The sequence below is a fragment of the Stegostoma tigrinum genome, chromosome 15 (assembly GCF_030684315.1).
Source record: "Stegostoma tigrinum isolate sSteTig4 chromosome 15, sSteTig4.hap1, whole genome shotgun sequence".
Classification (NCBI taxonomy): domain Eukaryota; kingdom Metazoa; phylum Chordata; class Chondrichthyes; order Orectolobiformes; family Stegostomatidae; genus Stegostoma; species Stegostoma tigrinum.
The window spans coordinates 3,655,572-3,666,165 of record NC_081368.1 but is presented as its reverse complement, the minus strand read 5'-3'; positions in this window follow the sequence as shown (position 1 = coordinate 3,666,165).

The following is a 10,594-nucleotide window of genomic DNA, read 5'->3' as shown; positions in this document are numbered from 1 at the left end:
GGGTACACCTGAGGCTGATGGGGCAGGTGACATCATTTCACTGACCTCAGATTCAAAGCGAGCATAGAATGCATTGAGCTCATCAGGTAGGGATGTATGGTTGCTCGTGATTCGGTTTGACTTAGCTATGTAGCCCGTTATGTCATGTAAACCTTGCCACAAGCGACAGGTGCCCACGTGGTTAGCCTGGGTCTCGGGCTTTGTTTGGCTTTGCCTCTTGGCATCCCTGACGGCCTTGCAAAGGTCATTCCTTAATTTCCTGAAAAGGTCAGGGTCGCCCGGCCTGAGTACGTCAGACCTGGACTTCAGTAGGGAGTGGATCTCCCTGTTCTTCCATGGTTTCTGTTGGGATGTTACCAAGATTGGAGAGTTTGACTTGTCGGGTGAGGCTGAATAGGCTGGGACCTTTTTCCAGGGAGCAGAAGAGCCTGAGGGGTGGCCTTATAGAGGTTTATAAAGTCATGAAGGGCATAGATAAGGTGAAAGGGTAAAGGAGTTCTAAACTGTAGAGCATAGGTTTAAAGTGAGAGGAAAAGGACTTGAAAAAATCTGAGGGACAACCTTTTCACGCAGAAGTTGGCACGTGTATGGAATGAGCTGCCAGAGGAAGTGGTAGAGATGGATACAATTTCAACATTTAAAAGACATTTGGACAGGTATGTGGAAGGGAAGGTTTAGAAGGACAAAAGCAGAAATTGCTGGAAAAGCTCAGCATGTCTGACAGCATCTGTGGATAGAAATCAGAGTTAATGTTTTGGGTTAAGTTTTTGCAGCAACTTCTGTTTTTGTTTCGGATTTACAGCATCCGCAGTTCTTTCAGTTTTCATTTAAGGTTAAAGAGGGACATGGATCAAATGCTGGCAAGTGGGACTAGCCCAGCTGTAGAAACCTGGCAGGCCTGGACGGGTTGGGCCGAAGGACATGTTTCTGTGCTGTATGACCCTATGACCTTATTGTTTGACTTGAATCTGTCTTGAATTTCTCACCCATCGTTTGGAATTTTACATGTTTCCAGCACTTGTGGAGTTTTGACAATTATTTAAAAAGTAGAGTTTAATTTTGAAATCCTGCATATATCTCTGAGTTTGTTCCTACGTTATGTCTATTTTTGTTTTCTTTTTTCATTAACAGGATGAGGGCATCACTGACCTGGCAGCATTTATTGCCCATCCTTAATTGCCCAGAGGGTAGTTAAGAAGCATCCTCACTGCTGTGGATCTGGAGTCACATGTAGGCCAGACCAGGTAAGAATGGCAGTTTCCTTCCCTAAAGAACATTAGTGAGCCAGATGGATTTTTCTGACATTTGACAATGGATTCACCATTAGATTCTTAATTCCAGATATTTATTGACTTCAAATCCCAACATCTGCCATGATGGGAATCGAACCCAGGTCCTCAGAATGTTATCTGGGTCTCTGGTCCAGCAATAATACCACTAGGCCATCGCCTCCCCAAATATTTTCATTTTAGGTGTCTTTGGATCACACGTTCTCACTTTCAAAAATATTATTTCTTGGCTGCGTTATCTTAATGTCTCTTGTTACAGCCCTGCTGATCAAGCCCCACTACTCCACAAAACATTCTAAATGAGTAAATGTCAAATTCAAATACCAAAATGGTCACATTGATTAACTAATATTCTAGTCTAGGGCAAAAAGACTCCCACCAGGTCAGTCAATAAACACAAACACTTATTTATTAGTCTTTAATAAGTGGTAAAATGGCTTTTTATCTCCTACTATCCATAGTTAAACTGTAGGCCCTTTAAATTATTGAGTACAGAGGAGGCTCTTCAGGCCATCTTGTCTGTACCATCAAATTTACACTAAATCTAATATGAATCCCAGTTCCCTGCACTAGACCTGTATCCTTGAATGTTGTGAAGCTTTATAGGTCATGAGGTTCCCTGCCTCTACTAGCCTCCCTGGCAGTGCATTCCAGACTCCAACATCCTCTAACATGTAAATGTTTTCATGTACAGTTCACTTTAAATTTATGCCATTTTACAAACACACACACACACACACACACACACACATACTCACCGCAGGCACACACACATGCACACTATCGTGTACACGCTCACATGCTTGCATGCATACACACATTAAACACAGATGCATGCATGCATACACACACACAGAAACACATTCTCACACACATACACACAAAATCATACACATATACACCCACCAACCTCCGCAGAATTACTATGGTTTGAGAAATTTAGCTAAATAAGGAAAATACTATGGATCAAGAGTTCAAATCGCATGGGTGGAATGAAATGATTCTAAAACAGTTCTTTTGGTTTCTCTAAATGGATTGTGTTCTTGTCGATCAGTTCAGGTAGCTGGTCAGTTAGACCTATGTCTTTTACTGAGTTAATTCAATTTTCAGCATCTTTATACTTTTACACAGAGAGAGGAAGACAAATAGAGAAAGCTAGAATGAGAGAGTGAGTGAGATAGATAAAGAAAGAGAGAGAGAAAGAGAACCATGCCCTTGGACAGGATTTTTTTTTCTAGAGGCAGAGATCTGCCTTTACTGCAGGCTTCTTGGTGATGTGTTTCCTCCTGCACTGCCTCCTAGTCTGTTGGAAAAACAGGAACTAATAGCTTCAAAGCTGATGTTAGGAATTTTCAGCCCAATGCTCCTTTAACTATTTGGACTTGTAAAAGTAACATATCTATCTTCTCTCTCAAAACAGCTCTGCTTTTATAAAGGTCACTTCTCCTTTCATAATCAATGACTGAAAGGCAACACAATTCCAGTTTTAACGATTGAGTTCCAGAACATTACATGGCTACCTGTCATTTTGCCCAGTTTCCATTGCAAAAAATGCACATGGTTCCAACATGATGAGGATCTCTCAGGACAGGGGCTTGAAAGGAATTCAGAAATTTACATATACTTATTAATCAATTAAAACCTTCTCACCGATTAAAAGTTTAAAAGCTCTCTTAGATCTGTCAAATACATCCTCATCAATGGTGTGACCCTTTGATATTTTACTTACAAATTCTGTGCCTGATGCTACCTCTCTCACTAACACCTAAAGAAGGAGTGCGGCTCAAAAAGCCTGTGTTTTTAAATAAACCTCCTGGACTATAGCCTGGTGCTGTCTGATTTCAGACCTTTCTTTTGCAGCCAGCAAATACATTGTTTTTTAATATCTCAGAAGGTGTGCATGTAATTTTATTGATCAATGGGAGGAAAGAGCTTGAATGGGGCAGCACAGTGGTTAGCATTGCTGCTCACAGTGCCAAGGACCTGTGTTCAGTTCCACCCTTGGGCAACTCTGTGAGTGGGTTTAGGCCGGGCACTCCTGTTTCCTCCCACAGTCCAAAGATGTGCAGGTTGGGTGGTTTGATAATGGGATATGCAAGGTTGCAGGGATAGGCTAGGGAAAGTGGGTCTAGGTGGGATGGTCTTCAGAGGGTCATTGTGGGCTCGATGGGCTGAATGACCTGTTTCCACACTCTAGGGATTGTATGAATAACGTGTAGAAGAATTTACCACAAGTTCTATTTTCAGTCAAAGTATTGATATAAAAGTCGCCTGCTAATAAATAGATTTCTTTTATACTGATTTGACATATTGTCCAACAAATATTCAAGTTCAACAAGGTATAATTCAAGATTACCATACCGTGTCCTAACTATGATTATAATTATAACATTCTTTAATTTTTACCATTAATTTCTAAATGTCCCAATTCAGTATTATAGTTAAAAATGTATTTGGGGATATTACAGTCAAGACAATCATAAATATTTCCAAGAAAAAAAGATTAGGTGTTTTCCAAATCATTACAAAGCGACATAATCCCAAATTGCAACTGATAATTCTGTGTTCAGATATTCTACATTGTTTTCTAGATTTGAACATTCCTTTTTATTATTTCATGCAATATGAGCTGTGCTGGCAAGGCTAGCACTGGATACTTAATAACAGCCAAAAGAACTGCAGATACTGTAAATCAGGAACAAAAACAAAGTTTCTGGAAAATCTCAGCAGGTTTGGCAGCATCTGTGGAGGAGAAAACAGAGTTAACATTTCAGGTCTGGTGAACCTTCCTTAGAACTTTTTTCTGGGTCTACCTGGACCCTAGCTCTGATTGCCCTGGTAGTCAGGTAGTGCAATAAAATTAAAGCTGTCCAACAGGGCCCTCTCTTCACCATGCCTCAACACCATTGTAAAATTGTGCTTCGAGCATTTACAATGTACATTCTACATCATGCGTAGACTCGAGAGGCAAATCATTTCAAATTGAAAATTACAAAACGTACAATTGAGTTAATTTTTTTTTCCCATACATCATGTTGCACTCTGATGTGGCTCAATGTAATTTAAATACTCCTGATACTCACAATTGCAAGGTGTTCGGGCCTGAGAGTGACTTGCACAGTTTTGTTGTATTACCATTGTAAGACCTTAATAAATGGTCGATCCCCATTGAGCCTCTACAATAGCTGCCCCAAACTTTACTGTGTCCTTCAGCAAGTAGCCCTGTTCCTTAGAATGTGCAAGTCTGCTGCACTTGATGCAGAAAAGCTCTCTGTAATTGGAAAAGCAGCAATTATTGTGCAGATCAAAGAGCAGCTTTCACTGAGATGAAGGTCCTGCCGCCTCAGTTGATGTTTCTCTCTGTGTGCATCCCTGGGAACAGCCTGTGGGGTACAGGGTCCTGAGTCACAGAAAACCTTGCCAAAACACCATTGCAGTTTGCTAGTGCAGACTCAATAGACCAAAGAGTATCTTCTATGAGTTTATCTCTCTCCAGACCTTCTTTAATTCCACAGGGAGGTAAACTATGGTGGCTTCTCCACTGCAGCTGCCACTTGAGCAGGATGTGAACAGGGTGAGGAAGGATATGGCAAGGAGGACCTCTCTCACCTCAAGTGAAGCAACATACTGGCATTTATATGCAAGTTTTGGCAATGAGGCATTCTGCCACATGACTTTGACAGATCTGCTCCAGAAATGATCTGACAGGGGCCGGAACGTTGGATGCCTTCGAGGCAGAGATCGACAAATTCTTGATCTCAGAAGGAATCAAGGGCTATGGGGACAGTGCAGGGAAGTGGTGTTGAAATGCCCATCAGCCATGATTTAAATGGCGGAGTGGACTTGATGGGCCGAATGGCCTTACTTCCACTCCTATGTCTTATGGTCTTCTGGTCTTATGGATCTGCCATCTCCCATTCCAGCATCCCATTCTAATGTTCATTCTGATTTCTCTGCGCACCTTCTCTGTGGCTGTAGCACTGTATTCTGCACTCTGTTTAGCTATCCTGATACACATTATATGGTACGATCGGCCTGTACAGTACACAAAATGACACATTTCACTGTATCTTGGTATGTGAAACAACAATAGATCAATCAATCTCTGATGGACTTATGGTCAGAGGTAGGAGGTACATAGCAGTCAGACAAGATTAGCTGATTTACTTCTACAAAGGAGTTTGGGAAAACAAATGGATTGCTACAATGATGGCCGTGGAATTTCATGCTCACTGAGACAAGCTTCCAATTCCAGATTTAAATTCCACCAGCTGCCATAGTGGGACTTGAACGTATGTTCTCCTGCACAATACTCTGCTTCTTTGGATCAGTAGGTGGGAGGCAGCAAAATCTCTCCGAATGTACATGAGCATTCATCCACCTCTTGCAGCTTCTCAATTTGCCTGTATCAAAATATAATTTGCTGTATTGGTGATGAAAATTGGAGAGACTGGAAGTGAAGAAGCATTCAAATGATTGATTAATGCACTGACTCATCAGGTTCACGAGAGGACTGACCAGGCAGACACCCGGCAATTTGACATTTCTTGTTGCTCTAATTACTAGAACATTGTGATCTGAATGGAAAGCTTCCGCCCACTGGCTCTGCAACACCATAACAGCTATCTCCAACTGATTGATCTTCCAATAATTGATCTACACAGAGTCTTTGGGTACATTCTAAAAAATTAACATTCTATGTCTGAATATCTTCAGCAATTGAAGATGAATCTCAAGGAAATACCTGGAAGCAAAGCCAGGGAAGAGAGAACGTAACAGGAACATTAAATAAAGATTCTTTCAACATTGTTTGTTGATTAATGATTTAAGAAAAGGTCGGTGTTGAGAAAGAAATGGCTTCTTGATCAACAAGAATCTTCCATTAGGGAGTAAACTGTCTGCCACTGTAGTGATTGGATCCTGGTGGATCCAATCTGATTGACTGTGCGATCCTTGACTGCGGCTGTAAACCTAGGCCAATCAAGGGAACTGGGCTGACAGATATAAACAGAAGATTCAGAATGTCCTCACTTCAGGGATTGTCTCCAAGCTGTCTGGACACAGCCAATGTACTGTGCACCTGTAAATAATGGGTGACTTTTGGTGATGAAATACCAGCTTCTGTGCAGTCATTTCAGCCACCTTTCTCGTGCATCATGGGAAAGTGGGGAGATGGGCACATTTGTAATGAGTGGGCAGCTTTTAGGGGCAGGCAGTTGGGTGGGGGCATTTATGTGATCAAATCAGCCCTCAGACACCATCCTCATTGAAAATGATGCAGAACCATAATTGTTTAGATCGAGTGAATTCTTTTGAGTTACGAGTGGATCATTCACAGAGTGTGTGTGTGACACTACTGTGAGTAACATTAAGCAGGGCTGTGAATACCATCACCTCTTCACAATTACACATGAGATTCTTGATTGGAAATGTTCTGGTGTCTAAACCTCCAATATTAAAGGTGTTATTATGTTGATATTCACTGACAGTTTAAGGACAGAACAGGATTTTTTGTCATAATTATGATTGGGAATGATACAATTTTGCCAAGAACGAAATAGTAATAACAATATGCCCAGGAGGTTTAAGCCAAAGAGCAGTCAGAAGATGAGTTTTCTTGGTCCAAGCCACTTCTGGGAGAAAACCCAACCTGGGTATGAATAAGAGATAATGGGAACTGCAGATGCTGGAGATTCCAAGATAATAAAATGTGAGGCTGGATGAACACAGCAGGCCAAGCAGCATCTCAGGAGTGCTCCTGAGATGCTGCTTGGCCTGCTGTGTTCATCCAGCCTCACATTTTATTATCTGGGTATGAATAATGCTGTAACTTGTGTGATTCTCAGTGAGAAAAGTTGTGAAAATTTGGCTCGTTAGTCATACTCTTGCTTCACAGATGGTGGTGCTTCTCTGCAACCTAAAAGTATAAACGGTAGCTTGCTACAGTACTGTAGGGGTTGGTTAGCTCAGGTGGCGAGATGGCAGGTTTTTGATGCAGAGTGAAGACAACAGTGTGGGTTCAATTCTGATACTGACTGAGGTTACCGTAAAGGACTCTCCTTCTCTATCTCTCCCCTTGACTGGGCTGTGTGACCCTCAATTTAAACCATCACCAGTTCATTCTCTTTAATGAGAGAATGGCAATGTGGTGACCTAACCTTTTACTTGAAAGAGTTGCATTGCTTGTAAAGATGAAGTGCACCCATTGATTCAAATGTATTTCAAAGATCTCATGTGACCCCCGCTGATGTTACATTAGACAAGTCCAACCCTAGAATGTAATCTAAGTTGACAAATTATTTATTTTTGTTTTAGTTGATGTGATGGTCAGCCACTGAAACAGCTTCATGAAGCTGTTGAGTTTCTTGATCAGCAGGACAAACATTTATTACAAAAAGAAGAAAGCAAATATCGAAGATATAGGAGATAGTTTAGAGCAATCTTAAATTACACAGCGGAACTAAGTTTTCAACCAACTTCTCAACATCATCCATTCACAGAGGTCTACGTCCAGACAAATTACCCCTGCATCAACTCCTTTAAGTTCTACTGAACTAGCTCTAAACAGTTTCTGTTTATTGAGAATCACAGGGACCATTAGAACTGTGACATCAAACTTTAAAGTCTATGCTGAGGACTTTTAGCTGTGACTATCCAGATGATTTGGATAGAGAAATTCCATTTGCATTTCTTGCAGTTAGGAATACATCTGGTGAATCAACTAATTTAGTCCATTTGTATTAGTTTTGGATTTGAGGTTGAGAGGACCACTGAAATTAATTGAGGAAAAATTGTTAAGACAGTGTTCCAAGACTACATATTTGGGCTGTACATCAAATTTTAGGGAAAGACTAAATAGGCTGGGTAAATATCATAACATTTGATAGTGCAGAGAGCAGGCAAGAAATCAAAATTGTGTATTTTTGCAAGATGAGATAAAGTGTTAGTATTACTGGTAATGGTATGTGAACCTTTAAAAGGAAGGTTTAGTGGGCCTTGTCAAATTGAAAGGTTAATTATTTGATCAGAACCCCAGATAAAAAGAAAACTCACAGAGTGCCTTGTGAACCTGCTCAAACATTATTTTGATAGGGAAGGAAAACAAAAAGTGCAAGTGGGTATTTGTTACAATGCAAAGTGAAGAACCAAATCCAGACAAATTTAAATTTGATGCTCCTTAAATTGAATTCGATACTGAGAAAATTCTCAAAACAATTGGGCTAAACTACTGACTTACCTTCCAGGTGAAAATCGAAATGACCTGACAGAGTTATTACAATCACATGGAGAGATATGTGGGAAAATGCTGGGAAGCACGAACATGATTGCACATGTTATAGTGATGAGAAACACTGTTCCAATTAAGCAATATTCTTCCAGATTAACCCTCTAAAATTGGCATAGGTTCAAAAAGAGTTTGAAAGCATGCTCAAAGACAAAATGAGATAACAAGGCGCAGAGCTGGATGATACAGCAGGCCAAGCAGCATCATAGGAGCAGGAAAGCTGACGTTTCAGGCCTAGACTCTTCTTCAGAAATGCTGCTTGGCCTGCTGAGTTCATCCAGCTCTTCACCTTGTTATCTCAGATTCTCCAGTATCTGCTGTTCCTACAATCTCAAAGACAAAATAATTGGAGTGAGTTGCAGCAACTGGAGCTCACTCTTAGCAATGGTGCCAAATGGAAACCAACATTTATGTATTGGTTACTGTAAAGTCAATGCAATGACAAAATCTGATTCATATCCTATTCCACGTCTGGAAGATTGCATTGAGAAGATGGGACAAACAACTTATATTTTGAAGCTGGACTTAGTCAGAGGATACTGATAGGCACTTTCATCTGAGAGAGCGAAGGAGATTTCAGCTTTCATGACACCAAATTGACTTTACCTCATTAAAGTCCTGCCATTTGGTATGAAAAATTACACCAGTTACATTTCAATGAGTAACCAATAAGGTCATTTCAGGATTATTCAGTTGTGTGGTAGACAGAGATGACCTGGTGATTTTTAGTCATGCATGGAAGGGACATTCACAGCATTTATTGGAATCGTTTGATCGATTTCAAAGGCGGGCTTAGTGGTAAACCTGGCTAAGAGTGAATTTGCAAGGGCCCAGGCCATATTCCTGGACATGGACAGATGGCCCCAAGGGATGTGAAAACAAAGGTTATTAGGAGTTTCCCATACCATTGATGAAGAGGGCAGTACTCCGGGTCCTGGGACTGAGTAGTTTTTATCGAAAATTCATACCCCATATTTTAGCAATGTAGTTACTTCACTGGCTCACTTGTTGAAGAAGTGAAGAACGTTTCATTGGATAGACATAGAAAAGTACAGCATAGTACAGGCCCTTCGGCCCATGATGTTGTGCCATGGATTAATCCTAATCCAAAAATAAAATAACCTAACCTACATTCCCCTGGATGGCAGACTGACAGAAGGAGATTGACAACCTGAATTAACAAGCTGTAAAGCTGGTTGAACACAGCAGGCCAAGCAACATCAGAGGAGCAGGAAGGCTGACGTTTCCAGTCTTGACCCAGAAAGGTGCTGCTCCTCTGATGCTGCTTGGCCTACTGTGTTCATCCAGCTCTACACCTTGTTGTCTTAGATTCTCCAGCATCTGCAGTTCCTACTATCTCTGACAACCTGAAAGCTGTGTTAAACCATATCCTAGTGTTAGCCACATCTAATTATGCGAAGCCATTCAAAGTGGCTATCGATGAGAGTGATGTCGGCGTTGGTGCTGTTTGTTGTTACAACCATTTAATTGAAAATTGTACACGGAGCAGGATGAAATAATGTAATTGTCGACACTTTGTCATCACTTTGATGAAGGAAGAAGGAAGTATTCGGTGGTGGAAGAAATGAATTGAAATAGACTGTAGTATCGAATGTTTGCAAGCTTAGAGTCAATGAAATGTATGTGTATTGTAGTGGATTAAGAGCATAAAGCTGAACGTTTCTAAAAATAAAGTCATCCTTGTATATTGATGGTTCATTTTTTTGAGGGAGAGGTGTGTCAATATTAAGGCTTTAAGTGGGGTATTTTGTGCTGGTTTTGTTTTATGAAGAGAGGTTGAGACAGAGCTATTGAACAGTTTGTTCCAAACCAATAAACAGCTTGTGTAGCCTTGGTGTTTTTAAAAGTTGAACGATAGAAGCAGTATGAAAGACTGGAGTCAGGCTCCCACAGAACCAGGATGTAGTTTAGTTTGCAGTAGACGTTAGGTTTTGGAAGTTGGCTATAGTGGCTGTCTCTCTCTCTCTCTCTCCCTCTCTCTCTCTCTCGCTGTCACTCT